The 18,673-nt window shown below is 44.9% G+C and overlaps 1 protein-coding gene across 6 annotated transcripts in view; it reads left to right on the forward strand.

Moving 5' to 3' along the window:
• Positions 1 to 18,673, forward strand: part of Myo5b (myosin VB) — a 298,441-nt gene that overhangs the window by 10,842 nt on the left and 268,926 nt on the right. The gene's annotated exons all lie outside the window — the stretch shown is intronic.

Below are 18,673 nucleotides of genomic sequence, written 5' to 3' on the forward strand. Positions count from 1 at the left end.
GCATGGACAAATTTAAGCCCAACTAAAATCCCACACTTGGGATTAAAACAAAAACATTTATATAGCATAACTGAGTTTAAAAAGACACCAAAACTTCCATTACAACAATGCTTTTAAAACGCGATTTTTATGACCGGGATGCTAGATCTCACACATCTGAATAAATTTTTCTCTGAGGATGGCTGCTGAGGGTAGAAGTGGAAGATGCAGCTCCCTATTCTGCCACTGAGGCTGGCTTCACACCTGGCGACGCATCCTTTCGATTCTCCTCTCTGGGGGCAGAGCCGTCACGCTTGAATGACACACTATGTCTCTAGAATTTGTGAAAAGGTGTTTAAAATAAACTGGCCAGGGCAGGGGTCTGCCGCTGATGGTCTGCCGTTATAGTAATGTGTGACTCTAGGGTTACTTTCTTACGTTTATTACTATTGTGGGCTTCTGTGGTGGGGGTTGACCCTTGAGTGGAGTCAGAGGACAACTGTGTGGAGTTCTCTTCTCTTGCATCTTTATTTGGGTTCTGGGGGGGAAAAGCTTAGGTTGTCAGGATTATCAGCAAATGCTTTATCCACTGAGCCATCGTGCTGGCCCTGGATGTGGCTGTTTTGCATGGCTTCTGCTAGCTTCTATTCTGGAGTCACTGTCACTGTGAATGTGCTCGGTATCCGATAACCACAGAGCACACCAGACAGTTGGGGAACCCTCCTCTGGAGGTAGCAGTTGTGCTCTATTCACTCAGATTTAGAAACTCAGAATTTTATTGTCCCATTGATTAATGGTTCACTTAAATTTGTATCTAAACGCAAGTAACTTAACGCAGTGTCATGTAATTACCTACGTATTATAGCAGGTACGGTAACATTAATACGTCTCTCATGATTTAAAAATCAAACAGAAGGTCCTTCTACCTAGTACCCCAGGATGATCTTTGGAAAGATGAAGGCACATCCTTGCTGTGCCAGGCAGGGTGTTTGGTAGTGAACCTGAGTGACAGTAAAATGAGAAAGGATATACAACAGCATTAGTCACACTGGCCGTAGGAAGCCACTCAGGTGTCATTTATAAGGACAAACAGAATGACAAGATGCAGCATACAGATACAACGGAATATAATCAGGAATAGAAACAGAATTTTGACACATCTGCACCAAGATGTGCTTTGGGGGCATACTGTAAAAGTGGACTAAGCCAGTTATAAAAAGATAAATATTGCCTGATTCAGCGTAGTATGTGAGGCATCAAGAATAGTCATAGACACAGAGACAAAGTAGAATGGTGGTTGGTCCCTGGGAGGGGAGGGGAGAGTTTAATGGGTTTAGAATTTCAATTTTGCAAGGAGAGCGTGAAGGGTATAGATATTAACAGTTTTAGACTATGTAAATGCCACTGAATTTTATCCCTAAAAATGGTGATACTGTATATTTTGTATATATTATTACAATTGTAAAAAGTACCCTGGGGTGGAAGGAGGAGGACAGACAAAAACATAGTATACTTTTTGTGCAACCTTTAAATGGTCTAGACCAGGGTCTGAATTCTGATTCCTCAGCAGCCTAGTGATCTTAAGCTTAACGTCTAGGTTTCAATGAGACATGAGTAAAAACCTTCAGAGGTTTTTGGTATAAAGTAACAGGTGAACTCTTAGGTGGTGATGTCACGTCTTTAGAAGATGGCCACGTTGTTAGAAAAACCGAAGTCTAGGGCAGTGTTTTGAACCTTCCTAATGGTTGTGACCTTTACCACAGTTCATGTTGTGGTGACCCCAGTCCTAACATTTTTTGTTTATTGTTTTTTGGTTTTTCAAGACAAGGTTTCTCTGTGTAGCCTTGGCTATCCTGAACTCTCTTTGTAGACCAGGCTGGCATCAAACTGACAGAGATCCGTCTGCCTCTGCCTCCCGAGTGCTGGGATTAAAGGCGTGTGCTACCACTGCCCAACTATAACATTATTTTTGTTGCTATTTCATAACTGTAATTTTGCTACTGTTATGAATCATAATGTAAATATTTGTATTTTTGGATAGTCTGATAGGGACCCCTTTGAAACGGTCATTCAATACCCAAAGGGGGCTGGGCTGAGAGCTTTGGATGTTTATCCACTATGTGCTGGGTGACCAGTCTTCAGCTGTGTGCCTTAACCTTTCAAAACACCAGTATTGTGGAGAAGCTCTGGGGTTTATAATGTGCTTGCCTCTTTTCAGGAATGCAGAGCACACAGACTTCTGGCTTTGAGGCCTGACAGTCACTCAAACTGTAGTATGCAGTGAGGTGGGCCACCTTTGTGCTGAGAAGAGCTGCTCACAAGGACATAACTGTCTGTCCTGGTTAGATTTAACTGTCAACTTGACTTAGCCTGTAGTCACCTGAGACGGAAGTCTCAGTTGAGAAATTCCTCAGATCAGAATGGCCTGTGGACAGATCTGCAGGAAATGGTCTTAGTAATTAATTGACGTAGGAGGGCCACTGTGGATAGCGAGGTGGTCCTGGGCCGTGAAAGAAAGCTACCCAAGCAGACAGTATCTATCCATGTTTCTGCTGCAAGATCCTGCTGTGACACTCCAGCACGATGGACTGTAACCGGGGTAAATCCTTTCTTCCTCCAGTCATCTGATCATAGCAACAGAGAGCAGACTGACCATGGTCCCTCTTGGCACCTAGGTATTTGAGATATAAGGGCACTTCAAGATATAGGCCCTACTCTTAGGAAGCCTAAAGCATTAGGATTGATGGGGGTCTCTTATAGATGGGCCCAATAGCCAGTATTGAGGACCCAGAATTCTCAGTAAGCCATGGCTCTGGGCACCTGATTACCATGTCATCAGGGAAGGGTCTGTTTCCTTCCATAAGTGATAGATGGGATGTGATACTCTGCCCTCTTTTCATGCCTGCTTGCTTTGGCCATGGACTGAGCATGAATCTCTAGGATAGATCCATTATTCACTGCTGTGGATGTCATGAAAGACCCAGAGCCTTGTGCTCTACTGAGGAGCCTTTTGCTCAGCCAAGAGAGCCTTCTTGATTGGCTGCTTATGAGTAGGTCGTACCTCTGGTCCACATGGCTTGCCTTCCCAGCCCACTTTGGCCCAAGGAGTTCCCTGAGATAAAACTAAGATGGAAAACTGTGTTCCTCTATCAAGAAGCAAGGGTGTGCTGCTGGCACCTGGGACATAGTTTTCTAGTTGGGCATATCAGTGTTATCCAGAAAGTAAATGAAGAACAGAATAGGATGTGGGAGATGGGTCTTGGGTGGGAAGTATTTCTTAAAAAGGCCACGCTTGCTTTCGGAACTCCTATCTGTCTGCCTTGGTTTCAGACCTGGTCTGAATCTACTCTAGATGCCGCAGAGTTGCATGTCTTCCAGACATGTTCTATGTCTGGAAGAGGAGCTATGACCTGCCATTGCCCCACAGAAATAATGCTGCCCCCCCCCCCCCATTTGTCACTACACACGAGTCCAGCCCTTTTTTTCTTGGGTTTGTCCATCTCGTCGTCTAAAAGGGTCCTTCATCACCTCCATGGTCTCAGGTTGTTTTTTCCCTTATCCTTTAACTCACATTCCATAACTTCCTGCACTCCATCCCTAACGAACACCCCAGGATCATCCATTGTGCTAATATCTCTGAAATGTGACTGGCAGTATGTCACCAAACCCCACTCACCAGGCTGCGGGGGGTTACACAGTGCTCAGCCATGAGAGCCCTCATTCCCTGGGGCGAGTGCCGAGGGCATCTGTCTGAACTGTGCTCAGGTTGCAGAGGAACCATCTCAGGAATCAGAAACTGCCTCAGTGCTGGCCAGTGAATAATGAAGAGTCTGCAGCTGTAAGTAACACCCAGATACTTGGAACAGTAGCAGCTGTCATGTGAACCACTGTAGCTGAGTGCCACCCAGATCATTGAGGCTCTCAGTGTTTCCCACTTTATCTCATGCAATAAGAGCAAACACTTGGCTCAGTGCTAGAACTTAAAACCTCACCTTGTCCTTTCTGTGATTTGTACTGGTTGTGCTTCCCTGAGGAGCTACATTTATGCATCTGAAGTTTTTCTGTTAATTTACTGTGTAAGGTAGACATGCTAAGAGGCTAGAGCTTTTGAGTTATTGTAAGAAATGATGGTTAGATTATAGCACCAACCCGAGGAAGTTCTGACAGTGCTCCTTACTGTACCCTCTGACTTGATACCTGATTGAATGGGTGGGAAGTAGATTTGACTCCATCCCAGTTTGGGTTGTATCTTTGGTGACATACTGTGGTGAGTACATACCACAGCTTAGTGCCACAGCTGAGATATCTTAATTGGCTTTGGTGGGCTAGGCAGTGTTGTGTGCTAGACCTACCCATGAGATTTAACTTGACCGTATGCACTGGGGTGCAAAAGGCAAAGCTTAATCCTTGTTCCCACTGTGACAGAGTCATAAATGCGGTCCAGGAGTAGCATATGACGGAGACATCCTGTAGTGTCTTCTTCAGAGATGACAAGGTGGGATATATGTCCTTTTAGCGGGAGAGTCACTGTGCGTGGCTGTCATGGCACTCATCAGTTCTCCTTCTGCTGTCCTGCTGTCCTTGGTGGCCTGCCATTCCTGCCTAACCCTCTGGGCCTCAGCATGCTTCTGCTGCCTCCACATGGGCCTTCTGTCATGAGCTGCAGTTAAGTGGGTGGTGCAATCAAGATCACTAGCGGGCTTTCAGTCTTCAGAGCTGTTCAAAAGAGCTCACTGGAATGGGGTTCACATTAGCCTGGAAAGCTGTTCCTTCCCTAGCCTGGGCCTGGACCATCTTAGGAGAGACAGACTTATAGAAGACAGCTTGATTGAATGGGATGAATGGGACAGAACTGAAGTTTTGTGCAGTTCCTCAAGACTGTGAGAACATTAGATACTGACACCAAATAATAATTTTCATAAACTACCATGCTTTTTAAGAAAAGGCAAAGATGAGTACATATAAAAATCCAAATGTAAAAAATATTTATACAGTATTATAAGAGCTTACACAGTTTTAGAAATGATTCCTCCAGAGCAAAAACAGAGCAATATTCAAAGTATGAGAGACTCTATTTGCATGGGTCTATTCAGGACTGCCTCTGATGTTTGGGACTATGCCTTTTGCTATCTTGGATGGTCTTAGCTTGAGCTTTCTATAAGGAAGAGATGACTCAGTGCCATTTGGCAAGGTGGTCTTGTTTCTGCAAAATAAGGATGGCTACCTCATGTAATTAGTTTAGTGTTTGATATTGTTTTGAACAGATGTATCTAAGTCCTTTCAAAGCCCTTTCACCATCTTCCTTATAAAACTGCACTCTTTCATCCTTACAGCAAAGTGTAGTTCCAGTGCAACATGGCTCAAGATGTCTTCAGATATAACCAGAAAGATGCAGGGGAGAAATAGCTACCAATGATAAATGATGTTCAGGAATGCACACTTGTCTTATAGGCAAAAAATTAGTTGCTTAAATTTGTGCAGACTTTAGAAAAGGATAGTGCTATTGATTTTATGTACTGGAGTAAGATTGCTATCACATTAACCTCCTTACGACCTCCATTTTATTATCTAGACAAAGCTTTGTAGGAGTAAGACTACAGAAGGGAAGTTCTACAAAGATCCTTGTGTGGACTCTGGCCATTGGTGGCTTTTGTCAAGAGCAGTGGCTTTCATAGGAAGACAGGTATAAAAAGAGAGGATGAACTTGAAGGGGACACCCTCCACCGCAAATAATGTCCTTTGATGAGAACTAAATAACGATGATGATATGGCTTGGGTAAGGCTGGCTCATGATATGTCTAGATTGCAGAAATGCAGGTAGGTAAACATAAACACCCCCTGCACCCCCAAAGCAGAGGAAAACAATAAACCAACCAAACAAGAGCAGTGGCTTTAGTTGAATCAGTCTGCACACTGAGGATATGCCACAGGAGTGAGAATGACTGGAGAAAGGAAATCCGTTCCCCTGCAGCCTGAAGCGTCTTGAAAGGAAGACCTTTTGCTGTAATGGTTGTAACTAGAGATTTCCAAGGAGAATTTTGGTGCTCTGTGGCTTTTGCTGTACTGTTGATTTTAAATTTATCCCACTACTGAGCATACAAGTAAGATATGGATGATTCCACTGAGTTCTTTTTATATCTGTCTAATCATATAGCCTAGGCTGCCTTTGATTTCCCAGTCCTCCTGCAACAGTCCTCATAGTTCGTTACTATTCTCAGCTTTCAGTGATACATTTTAAGGGTGCATCAATACATGTAGCCCCTTTAAAGATAAATTCTCAGAGCAGGGAGGTGTCACCACAATATACACAGATGTCCAGGGAAAGGCAGATGCAGTCTTCCTAAGTATGATGGCAATTGGAAGGCTGCAGCAGGAGGGTCTTGAGTTCAAGATCAGCCTGGGCTACATAGGAAAACTCTGCCACAGATCCCAAGCAAACACAAGGTTTATTGCCACTGTGCTGCCATGGGAGATCTACTTGCTTCTCAATTTCCAAAGAGTGGGATGTAAGCAATGGGTGTACATTGTGGGGCAGTAGATTTGGCTGAGTGTGGAAGTGTGTGGTCGCTTAGACCCTGGTCGTTCCGGGGATTACATTACAACGGCTGATTTATGTGCGAGGATGTCGTCATATATTGAGCCGGTTATGCTGTAGCAGGGATGCCCTTGACTGGGCATTTGACTCCTTGAAACCTATTTTCAAGGAAACACCTTTCCTATTGGAAAGGTGGCTAGAACCTCTTTTTGAGAAAGAGCATCAAACTAAGAAAAAGAGAAATTTTAATTGTTAGAAAAATAATACCGTTCTTGAGAGTCTACTTAACCCATCAAAACTTAAAGAACAGATTTTATGGTTTCTGTTTGTCCTGGTACATTTTGTCAGCTTTGACATAAACCTAAACATACCTAGGAAGAGGGATCCCCAATTGAGGAAAATGCATTTTCTTGACTAATTGTTGCTGTGTGAGTAATAAGTGACCACCTCTTGGTAGGTGGCCCTGAGTTTTGTGAGGAAGCTGGCTGAGCGAACCATGGGGAAGCAGGGCAATAAGAGCATTGCTCCATGGCCTCTGCTTCAGTTCCTGCCCCGACTTCCCTCAGTGATGGAGTGTATGCCTTTAGAGTCATAAACTGAAATAAACCTTTTCATCCCTAAATTAATTTTGTTCATAATGTTTTATCACAGCAACAGAAAAACCCAAGACCATTTCTTAGAGGAATAGGTTTACAAGTTACTTGATTTTAAGAGTGGGAATTATAAAGTCTCTGTTGATTTAGTATAACTTAAATGTGATTGATTTCGCGTTGTGTGTTGGTACTTATTTAGTGCTTGGCTATAGAAAGAAATGTGAAAAGCCCACTTGTTACCCATTTTAGGGTGAAGACACATGTAGGTTGTGTTTGGATGTAGACAGGAATGGGGTAAGTGAAAGAGGGCACTAGAGAGGTGGAGCTGAGGTGTAGTGGTGAAGAGGGGAGTAACGGTTTAGAGGCAGATAGGAGTCTGTACAGGTAAGGCTGGTCCTCACAGCTGATCCTGGATGAATGGTAACTGAAGTTCATCCAGGCCCTGGCTTGCCTTATGATGTCTGTTCCCTGTCATGTCCTGAAAATTGTCTAGCTCTAGTTCAAGCACCTCATTAATGGTGAGTCACGGATGTGCTGATGGACTGGCATGATTGGCTTCTCTGAGTCCTCTTGCTACTCTGTCACTTGATCCAGAGCCCTGGCATAAGTGTGTTCTTCTAGGAACTGGTGTTTATGGTCAGACACCTGCTCCTGTAAGCAGCACCAGGTTAACTGAGCGCACCAGGTAACTGAGGGAGGATAACAGAGGCACTTAACACTTCTTAGGTGTGTGTCAGTGACTAAGAGTTCATACGTTGCCATTCTGCCCTAATCCTGGTCCCATGGGAAAGGGGAGGCACTTTTGAAATCTCAATGGGTGGCTTCTGAATTTTCCTTTCAGAAAATATACTAGTGTTAGTTTTAAAGGTAAAGACCCCACACACATACACTTTTTGTTTTCTTTGCTTCTTAAGTTCTTGTTTTTCTTGTTCAGATGAGCCGTGAAAAGAATAGAGAACATACAGGAAAAGACCCTGATGTGTTGGGAGGCACTGTAAGATAGACTGAGACTCAGCCCTGGGTTAGAGTCTAGCCTATGACATCCTGGTGTTGGACCTTACTGGGAATTAGAGGGTAATGGAGGAGAGAGGTCTCATCACCGTGCACACTTGTGTGTGTGTGTTTTCTGGAGTCTGACTAGCTTGTGTCGGCATTAGTTTCCTATCACTATTTATCTTATTATTTCCACTTTATTAGCATATTTTCTCCATAACTATGTGAGCTAATTTCTGTAATCTCCCTTTAATTAATTAATTAATTAATTAATTAATTAATTAATTAATTAATTTTGAGACAAGGTCTCATTCTGTAGCCCGGGCTACAGTTCTACCTTGGAACTCAAACGTGAAGCAGTCTGCCTACCCCAGCTTCCCAAATGCTGTGGTTATAGGCATGAGCTACCTCCCGTGAGTCATCATGGCTGCTGCCATAACCTCCCTTTGTATACTTCTGTGCCCTATTGGTTTGATGCATCTGGAAAACCTAGAATAATACAGATTTTGGTTTTGAGTCACTGATATAGTTCAAAGATCCAAGAACCAAGAGGTCCCATGTTTGAGGGCCAGCAAGGACAGCTGAGAAACAATGAGAAAATGATAGAGGGGAGGAAGAGAGAGTGCATTTGCCCTTCTGCATTTGTGTTGTTTGAGCCCCTGGTAGTTTGGAAAATGCTTGTCCATCTTGGTGAGGAGGGACTCTTTACCCTGTGGATTCTACAGCTAATCTCTTCTAGAAACATTCTCACAGGCACACCCAGAAATAACCAGCTTCTCAGCCCTCTGAGTATCCTTCATGCAATCAGACTGACCCAATATTATCCAATGGTCTGATTTGTTAGGGGAGGTCGAATGGCTCCACCTGCAAGAATTGACATTTTCAAAAGTTCCTCCTCACAATAAAAGTACATTGAAATGAGCTTGTTGGTAGCTATGTCTGTTTCTTCTCTAGTTTTTGCTGCCCCAGTACGTGTCACAATCCAGTTGCATTTAGTCAGGTGTCATCCCTGAGCCTTTCTTCACATCATCCACCCTAATTCCTGTGGGCTTGACCTCACACTTGACTTGAGTCCTTATGCTTCTTGCCTCTCCCCATTCTTAGCTATGCACCTCAGGCTCCCTGCCTGGATAATGGAGTGAGTCTCTTAACTGTTTCTTGCTGCTGCCTTTGTCTCCTTCCAGTCCGGTCTCCTCTGAAGTGTCACATTGTCAGTTTTGACAAGCTGCCTTCCTTGGGTCTGTAAGACTGTGTGAAACCTGGCCCCTGGCTACCCTGGCTCACTAGTGTTTGGGTGAGCACTTTCTGTTTCCATCTAATCAGCTGCTGCCTTGTTGGCTGAACTCTGCAGGCTTCTTGCCTTTGCCCTGTTCCTTCTTGCCATTCAGGCTTTTCCTAAGCCACCTCTTCAATCCATCACCCTCTTTTGCATCCCTTTCTGTTCTTAAGATGATTGCTTGCATAGGATTTCAGGAGAACAGCACTTTTATGACCACATCTTCAGTGCATGGAACATGAACAACACACAGAAGGTGTGTAAACATTTAAAATCAGATGCCATGCTATATAGACTCACTTCATAGCATTGCCAACTGTAGTTGGCAAACGTGTCTAAGTCATCTTAGAATTATTGATGAGGGCTACCTCACACTGAGTGTGAGAGTCTTCAGTCTCACCCTGACCAAACTAGCTCACTGTGATGTTCAGAGTTCAGAATGTCTCAGAATACTGATTCTCCGGTCTTTGTACCCTGGTATATGTTGTCTTCTAGACCATGAGAAGGATGGAACCAGAGAACCAGGATGGCTGATCTGTTTGTCGTCTTCCCTATATCATGTTGGAGACATCTTAGCAAGTGTTGTGTTAAAAATACAGCCCTCCACAGCAGGGGCTAGAATGAGTGTCTTGGTCTGTTCTATAGATTGTGAGCATTCTTATGATCAGGCCTCTTAATCAATCAATTAATCTCTGTCTTTCTGTCTCTCCCTGTCTGTCTGTCTGTCTGTCTATATATATTAGTGAATACTTGGAAGATGTTCTGTTGCTGAAGGGTTTTCCAAATCTAGGTTTGTCTGGCTGTTAATGAGGTACTCTTTCTGGTTTGTTTCACGGATGCAACACACTGGGCAGTGCTTGGCGCTTGCTGAGTGGCAGTGGCTTTTAGTGATCAGTTTCCTTTTAGGACAATCCGCATCCTCTGCTTCAACTTCCTGACAATACTAATCTCAATAAAACCCTTTCTGTGTAGCTATATGCCTCGGGCTGAAACCACACCGGAACCTACTAGAACTCCAAGCTTCTGGACACAGGAGGTAAAGCATCGTTCCAGCTGTGCCAGCTGGAAGCCAGCGTGTGGCCAGAGCATCGCCAGACTGTCAGTGTGCTGGGTGACAGGATCTTCCTGTCTTCTGAAGTATCTTAAGTTTTCTTAACCATGTTGTATCTACCCAGAATAATCTTTCCCCATTTTTCCATTCTCCCTTTCAAGACTAAGGTCAGATTGGAGCATTTCCATAAACCCTCCCTACCACCCCAGCCTAAGGTGTTCTGTTCTCTGACTGGTCTGAGCACTTACAGTAAATGACCATCTGTTACAAGGTCTTGGCATTTGCTCACACCCTCTTGGGCTTCTGCGCCTGCCTCTGGCATGCATTTGTCTTTATCTCTTGGGTGTTTCTCCGCTTTTACATAATTGCCTTATCTTTTGACTCCGCCACGAGGGCAACACCCATGTCAAGGGCCCAGTGTGGCCTCTTACAGAACTTGGTACTCGGTAGATTTGAAGAGCAGGTCTGTGTAGAACTGGTGGCCAGGAAATCCAGTTGTGGGGGTTCTGTGACGTTTTGGGGGTCTGACATGCCAGCTGTGGGCTGCCAGTCTGCAAGGAGAGCCTCAAGGAGGCAGAGGTGGACTTACAGGGAACAATGTTTGTAGCTCTTGGTTCCTGGAACAGATAATGAGCAAGAGCGAAGGAGGTGTGCTGAATTTCCTACCCATTTGTTCTTCTAAGCTTGAGTGAAATAGTGTATTTCTTCCAGTATACTCTTATAGGACCTCTTGTTCTAGCCATTTGTAATACAATCTTCTATTCCTAAGAAAGCAAGAAGAGAATGTTAAGAGCTTGGTGTTATTAGTGGTACCCTTCGTGTCAGAAAAAGAAACTTGGAGTGAGGGAGTCCTGACCACCACGGCTTTCCATGTCTTCTGTTTCTTCACTGAGACACTGGGCAAGCGGTTGGTTCACTTTCCCTGCCTTTTCCTGTGTGTTGACTGGAAACAATGGGCTTTACCTTAGCAGTGTTGAGGGTGGGAATGAAGTTAAACACTAGCCCCATGGGAGCTACTATGGCCATAAAAATCAGTTGTGCTGAGAAGGATACAGCGTGATGCCTCAGCAACAAAGCAGCTGCTGCTCGTTGCCGATGCTGTTCTCAAAGTTACTGCAGCCAAGAGTGTAGAGGTGGTTCAGAGGTGGTATCGCTGCCAGGTTGGCACCGAGAGGCCTGCCGTAGGTGCTGAGGTGCCGACAGAGACTCTGTCCATTGCTGGCCAGAAATGTTCTTGGATCTTCTTGGCTGGGCCATCATGTCTCTGAAACATGGGAATGTTTTTTTTTTTTTTTTTTTTTTTGTAACAACAGAAGGGAGTGGCAGTCTTCTATCCATCAACTATATTAGCTGAGATATTTTTGGCATGACCACAAGTAGAAGAAACTTCCACAGCAGTGGTTCTCAGCCTTCCTAATGCTGCCACCCTTTAATACGGTTCCTCATGTTGTGGTGACCCCCAACCATAAAATGATTTTCGTTACTACTTCGTAACTGTAATTTTGCTACTGTTATGAATCATAATATAAATAACTGTGTTTCCCATTGGTGTTAGGGAACCCCTGTGAAGGGCAGTTTGACTTGCCTCAGGTCGTGACCCACAGGTTGAGAACTGCTGCCCTACAGTGATAAACTACCTGAAGAGAAAGTCCCTCCCCTCCCCTCCTCCTCACAGCCCTCTGAAGTTGGCAGTTTGGGCCAGATTGCAGGTCTGCCCCAGCTCACTGTTATGCAACTTATCTCAGGATTTCCAGGGAGAGGAGAGGAAGGCTGAAGAGCAGAGACTCTTAAACAGGTTGGGGGTGAGTGTTGGTGATTGGAGATGGAGCTTAGGGGTGCTTGAGGTCCTTCAGCATCCGTAAAGTAAAAATTAATAGAAAAAATTTTCTAAGACATGGGACAAGTGCTTCAATTTCCTCTCAAATGTATAGAAAAATTTCAAGAATCATCCAGAAATTGCCATGTGTCTTGAATTGGGTTTCAAATCTTGGCCAATCGGTAGCATCCTTGATAACGGATTCAAGCCAGGAGTACAGGTCACATCTACTTGCCTCTAGACTTTGCCTGGGTGTTTCCTCAGCATCTGTGCCATGGACAGTTTCGAAGATTATAGCCCGGTCGCTGTTAGGCTCTCCACTTGAGTCATGTTTCTGGACAAGGCTCCGACTGTTATAAGCATGTTAGCTCTAACTTGTCCCTGTTACTGGTGGTGGTAACTCCAGGCATTTGCTCAAGATGTGCTAGCTAGGTTTCTCTGCCTGCTGTGTCCTCTGGTCCTCAGGGGGCCCTTGACTAAATGCAGATTCAGCACTGTCTCCTGCCCATGCTCTCACCTCTCTCAGACTTCACAGAAACAGAACTCCCAGAGTGATGGTTTTCTCCTTGGAAGGAGGCAGTGCCACAGGGGCTTCTGGGATTTTTTTCTGATCTGAGTGTTACAGAGATCTGAGTCTTTGGAAGTTCAGTGGTGTGTTTGTGTAGGCGCTAAACACTTTTGAATCATAAGCCATCTTCTAAAAGAGTCTAAACTTTGACGTTGGGTTTGTACTAAGACCCAAGTAAGACAGCAAGGTGGTTGGATAAGAGCCGCATTAGACCACATTGTGGTCCCACATTCCCCCTGTGCTGCAGGAGTGGTGCTGTTCATCCTGGGTCCTGGAGACCCTGCCATTTGCTACTGATGTCTCAGAAGCGTGGTGGTGGGGTGCTGTGGGTGGGGGAGGGGCAGGGGGAAGTAGGGGAATGGGTGAGTGCTCAGGAAATATGGGGGAATAGCTGCTGATCTTTCTTTTTCTTTTTTTTTTTTTTTTTTTTCATTTTCCTGAAGCATGAGAAGTAGAGGGAATTGAGGTGTATCCCAGGAAAAGACAACCTGCTGTCTGAAATGCATCACAACTCTTCCTTCTTTTCTGGATCTCCAAGCCTCCTGAAAAGGGCCTTAGTAAAACATGGCACTAGGGTCTCCATAGCACGTCCTTAGTTGTTGGGTGAGTTTGCCTTGCCCTCCATGTGCTGGGTGTATTGTGGCAGTTAAGGGGGGGAGAGGCAAACAGTGAGGTCTGACTCTGAGGCTGTTAGAGGGAGTAATGAAGCTGAGAGGATCTTTCTTAGCTGGGCTTGTGCCCTGGGGGTTAGTATTTTAATTAGCAATCTATCAGTGTAGTGCTGAATAATTTAGAATTAACAAAAACCAGCCAAGGCCCCATGTGGCACTTCGTATAAGTGCAATATAAACACCATAGAAACATGGCCCTATGTGAAATTTAACATCTCTCTAATGTAGTATTTTATCTCAGAGTTGCTTCTTAATCTGGACTGGAAGTCCCTCAGGGCAGCAGTGGCCTTTATGCTGAATACATAGATTTCTACAAATGATAGGCAAGTGATTTTTGCCTCACCCATGGGGCCAGGTGGCAGATGTGCTTGGCTCCATTTATTTTGAAGGCCTGAGCATTTCAAGTTATATAAATATTGCTTTAAAAATGATGCGGGGAGCCCTAGGCGCAGGAGCTAATCTCTTGCTTGTGGATCATTGCCTGTCTCGGCCAAGGTACTCATGTAGCAGGGCAACAGGGCTTCCTGAAGAGATGCGACTTGTATAGCCAATTGGATTTGCATGTGGGGGAAGGTAAAGAGAGGAAGTGTTTCTATGCCTTTCCACAGAGCAAGCCAGCTCAGACTTTTAAAGCCGATAGCCTTCTCTCTGTCTTATTTTTCTTCTGCTGTAAATTGAGAACCTAGAGGTAGACCAGTTGCTTAAAAATTTTGTAGGATGAGGGGTGGAGGTTCGCTGATGTGGAGCGGAGCATGGATCTGGAGAGGAACAGAAGCAGGTACAAGGAGTCCTTCATGGCCAGAGCTTGTATAGCTTAGGCTGCCTTTTTGGGGGTTGGGTGACAAGAAAGTTTGATTTTTGGACTTGGAAATATACTGTGTAGCCCGAGAGGGCACCTGGCACATTGCCTCCTACACTGGTGTGCTCAATAATACTTTGTTTGTATACATATATGTATGTGTGTGTGTGTGTGTATGTATACATACATATGTGTGTATACCAAGTTGTAAATATGCATATATGTGTGTATATCTATAGATAGATAGATATAATCTTAAATTATGTGCATATAAGACTGCTGTGTGAAGAGGCCACGAGTGTAAGATTCCCTGGAACTAGAGTTAAAGACAGTTGTGTTAAGCCCCGACTTGGGTTCTAGGGTTCAAACTTGGGTCCTCTTGAAAGAACGGTGCCCTGAACTGCTGATTTCATCTCTCCAGCTGCTACACTGTACATTTGTATAGGGAGACAAGCACAGCACCACACAGCAAGGATTTCCCTGTGGCAATGTGGGAGGGTTTTTTGGGCTTTGTTTAAACTTTGTGTCCGAGCCTTCCCTCAGCACGAGCGTACATGCCTGCCAAGATGACAGTCATCGAAAATACGCTTCAGGGATGGCGTTAACTTTGTTGGGCTTTAATATCCTTTCCAGTGAGTGAGCTCTTAAAAATTGTTTGTCATATTTAATGTTCACTTAAAAAATTGAAACCATTGATTCAGTGTGTTCATTCAGGACCGATGGTTCTTTCCAAGTGCAATAAAAACTGATAGCTAAGCTCGTGATCTGCCGAAAGTAAAACTGTACGTACTTATACTTGGTTACATTAAAGATACAGAGAAAAAAAATAGCCAGTTCCTTGCTCCTTCAAGGCATGAACTGGCCTATCAGACCATGACTACAATTTCCTGTTGGTGATATATGTACATGTGGGTGAAGGGTAGTGCTGGAACTTGAACCCAGGACTTTGTGTGCCAGACAAGTGTCCTACCCTTGAACTAACATTTCCATTCCTTTACTTTGGGAAAGGGTCTGGTTGTTCTCTCTATGTGGCCCAGACCATTCTAGAACCCTTGATTTTTTTTTTTTTTTGCCTCAGACTCCTGGGTGCTGAGATATTCAGATGTACAGCACTTTATCCTGCTGCTGAATCTTAGGAGATCGAAATTCCCAAAACAGCGAAGTGCTTTCTCTTAGTGGTAGGAATAAAGAGGATTAAAAAACTTATTTTATGTACTTTGTAATAAGTAGTTTGTGTATATACATATATGTGTGTGTGTGTGTGTATGTATATATATGCTTGGTTTGGGGTTTGGGTCAGAGTCATACTATATAGTTCAAACGTTGGCTTCTTCTGTCTCAGCCTCCTGAGTGCTGGGATTACAGGTGTGTGCCAACGTACCTAGTGAGCTTATAATTTGTTAAACTTCCAGAAGAACTAGAGACGGTCCTTTAAGAAAAGTATACTAGCCAATGATTGAGATATATCAGGATAGTTGTTTTTATTTTTCTACTTGATATTTAAACAAAATTACGTTTGCTTCTGCCCATCATTTTAGGGGGTTAACTTAAAAAAACAGAAAGCAAATATGTCTGTACAAGGCCAAGCATCACACAAAACACCAGCTATGGCAATTTCAGAAAGTAACGTGGGCTCGGCTGTCAGTGTGAGGTGGAATACTTGGGGATTCGGGGTGACTCTGTGGGACAAATTCAGGAGGCTGCATTGTCTGACAGGATGGCCTGTGATGTACGTGGCTGTGTGGTCAAGGCCAGGACGCGTTCCTCGGAAGCTGTGGAGGGCATGGATGCTAATACAAAGAACCCTGCCTGCTCATTCCGCAGTGATTCCTCGGGTAACAGACAAGAGGGAGACAAGTGACACAAGTGTTTGTGTACTGGATTGTCTACAAGTATCTGACCCTTAGGGTTGAGGAAAAGGCTCCGAACCCACCTACCTCCTATGCAGCAGCATTGCTAACTGGGGCGAACATGAGTCTGGGGAAGGAGAATTGGGCTGGTTTGGCTTTCTAGCCAGGCTATTTCACTGTTTTGCTAGGGAAGGAACCCAGGATCTATACTTGCGAGGCAAATAGTCTACCACTGGGTTACAGCTGCAGCTCTAGCTGTGTTATTTAATTGTTAATCTGGGGTGCTGCGGTAAATACAGCTCCCTTCCTGTGTTGGCAACTGGTTACTTTTCTGAATCTGCACATCTCCAGCAGGCTGTGTCTGATCATGATGTTATCACCAGATAGACAGCCCACCCCCATCTCCACACCTTGTTCCAGGTTCAGTTTCATCAGGAAGGAACATTATTTCTTCTCTGAATAAAAACTCAAGTTTTGAAAAGTCATGGTAATGTGAAAAACCTTGTCATTTTTATGAAACAAATATAATTCCGTGAGAGGTGCTGAGTCACAGACTCCTCGTAGGATGTACGTGAGTGGGTGGGGGAATGCCTCCCTCCCTGAGCAGAAGTGCTGCTAGCTGGGCTCTGCTGCCAGTTACGTGGTGTTTCCCTTGAAAAAGACTGAGCGGAGCGTGGCGGGTGTGTGAGTATCTGTGCACTGCCGCGTGGCTCCTCAGGCTGAGCTGTAAATGCGTGCTCTGAGAATACCACCCATGATAAGGCATGTGCTTAGGAGTCACACCTGAGGCCGGAAATAAAGGTGACATGAAAGTCTACACAGTTACTCTGTCAGGAATAACACTACCCTCTGGGTACAGTGACGCACCTGCAAAAATCCAGCACTTGGGAGGCAGAGGCAGAGAGCGCCACAAGTGTGAGGCCGGCCTGGTCTACTCAGCAAGTTATAGGCCAGCAGGAGTACATAGTAAGATCATCCTCTCCTCCCCAAACGCTAAATACGCCTGGCTGGGGAGAGGTGCATGCTGAATTCGCAGACTAGACGTAGAGGGGTCGTTGCAGGCCAGCTTTGGCCTTTGCATCCAGTACTGCAACCAGCACTGAAATCCCTCTTGTACCTCCAAGCAGAAAAGGGACACTTAAATTTCCTTACACTTTTCTTTGGCAGAGAGTGTCATACCTCTAATGACTTGAACTGTTTTTAGAAATGTTGGCATTTTCTTTAAACGGATTCTGTTCCTGCCTCCATGGCTAAAATGTATATTATGTACACTATAGACCTGTTTAGGATGTCTGAGTTCATATCAACTGTTTAGGATTTTGGAACAGTTTAGAGTCATGACTACTTTTCTCTCTCTGGTGCCGTGGTCCAGGCTGGAGCCCTGAGGTCCAAGGCAGGCGCAGGAGGGCTATAGTGTGCATCTCACTGCAGCTTGAAAACGCTGGCTTGTAGGACGCGCCTGGTCTCAGCTGAATGAAGCCGTTTCTGCTCAATTTGCTTTCAGAAGGAGACTCTGGAGGGTCCCGTGACTCTGCCTTTGTTGGAAAGGCAATCAGTGCTATCAGGAAAACAGCGCAGAGAGTTTCCCACAGTACGTAGCACCCGGGCCGCCAGTGGGTCCTGACCATCAGGAAATTGGATAGGCGGACAAACCACGCTTGTGTTCCCCAGGAGAGCAGTGCTCGGTTTCTGCCTGAGCCTTTGCCAGGAGTTTTCCTTTCTTCTTTGCCTAATGTGGCAGGTTGGAAAAGCAAACGATCTTGCTCCTGGGCCACTGCCATCATAAAGGGGAAACCCAAAATGTGAATGGCATCCCTGCTTGTCTAGCTCCTGGAGGAGTGGAAGGCAAGTACCAGGATCTTTCCCCAACCTGAAGTGAGAATCCATACTGTCTGTACAGTGCACTTTCTGCCCAGGACTTCCCTCCTTGTGGAGGTGTGAGGGTGTCTGGGGAGAAAATGAAATTGTAGCTGGCTGGGCTTCTCATTCACTGTCCATACAAAGTCTTGAATCATCTTGTGTCTTGGAAAGCTGACAGCTTCGGTAGCAATTCATTCCTGAAGATCTGCTGACTGACCCGCATTCCACGGAGCCATTTTCATTAGCTACAATTGCATGAGCACTGTACAAAAAAAAAAAAAAAAAAAAAAAAAAAAAAAAAAGTTGGCATATGAAACACAAGCCTGTCTCTACTTTGCAAGAGGAAGGCTTATCTGAGGGTGCACTGCCTCACTGCTTGGTGCCACTGGCGGTATTTAAGAAAGGGAGAGGCTTCCCTCTCAGGGCCTGGAGGAGGAGGAACCGTGTCATCTCTGTGGCTTATGGAGCAGACTGACTCAGTGTCTGGTGTGTTGGGATGTCGTGGGTTACAGATGGTGCTGCCTCAGGAAGCTTGCTCACCAAAGCACTGAGGTACCTGAGGATACCCTCTGTGAATGGTGGATGGTTGGTTCTGATGGCATCAAGGACCAGCACCCTGAAGGGACTTTGTGTTGGGGGTTGATGTGATGTGGTTGAGGACCCACAGGTCCTCACTGGTTTT

The sequence above is a fragment of the Psammomys obesus genome, unplaced genomic scaffold (assembly GCF_907164565.1).
Source record: "Psammomys obesus unplaced genomic scaffold, mPsaObe1.curated_primary_1811, whole genome shotgun sequence".
Taxonomy (NCBI): Eukaryota; Metazoa; Chordata; class Mammalia; order Rodentia; family Muridae; genus Psammomys; species Psammomys obesus.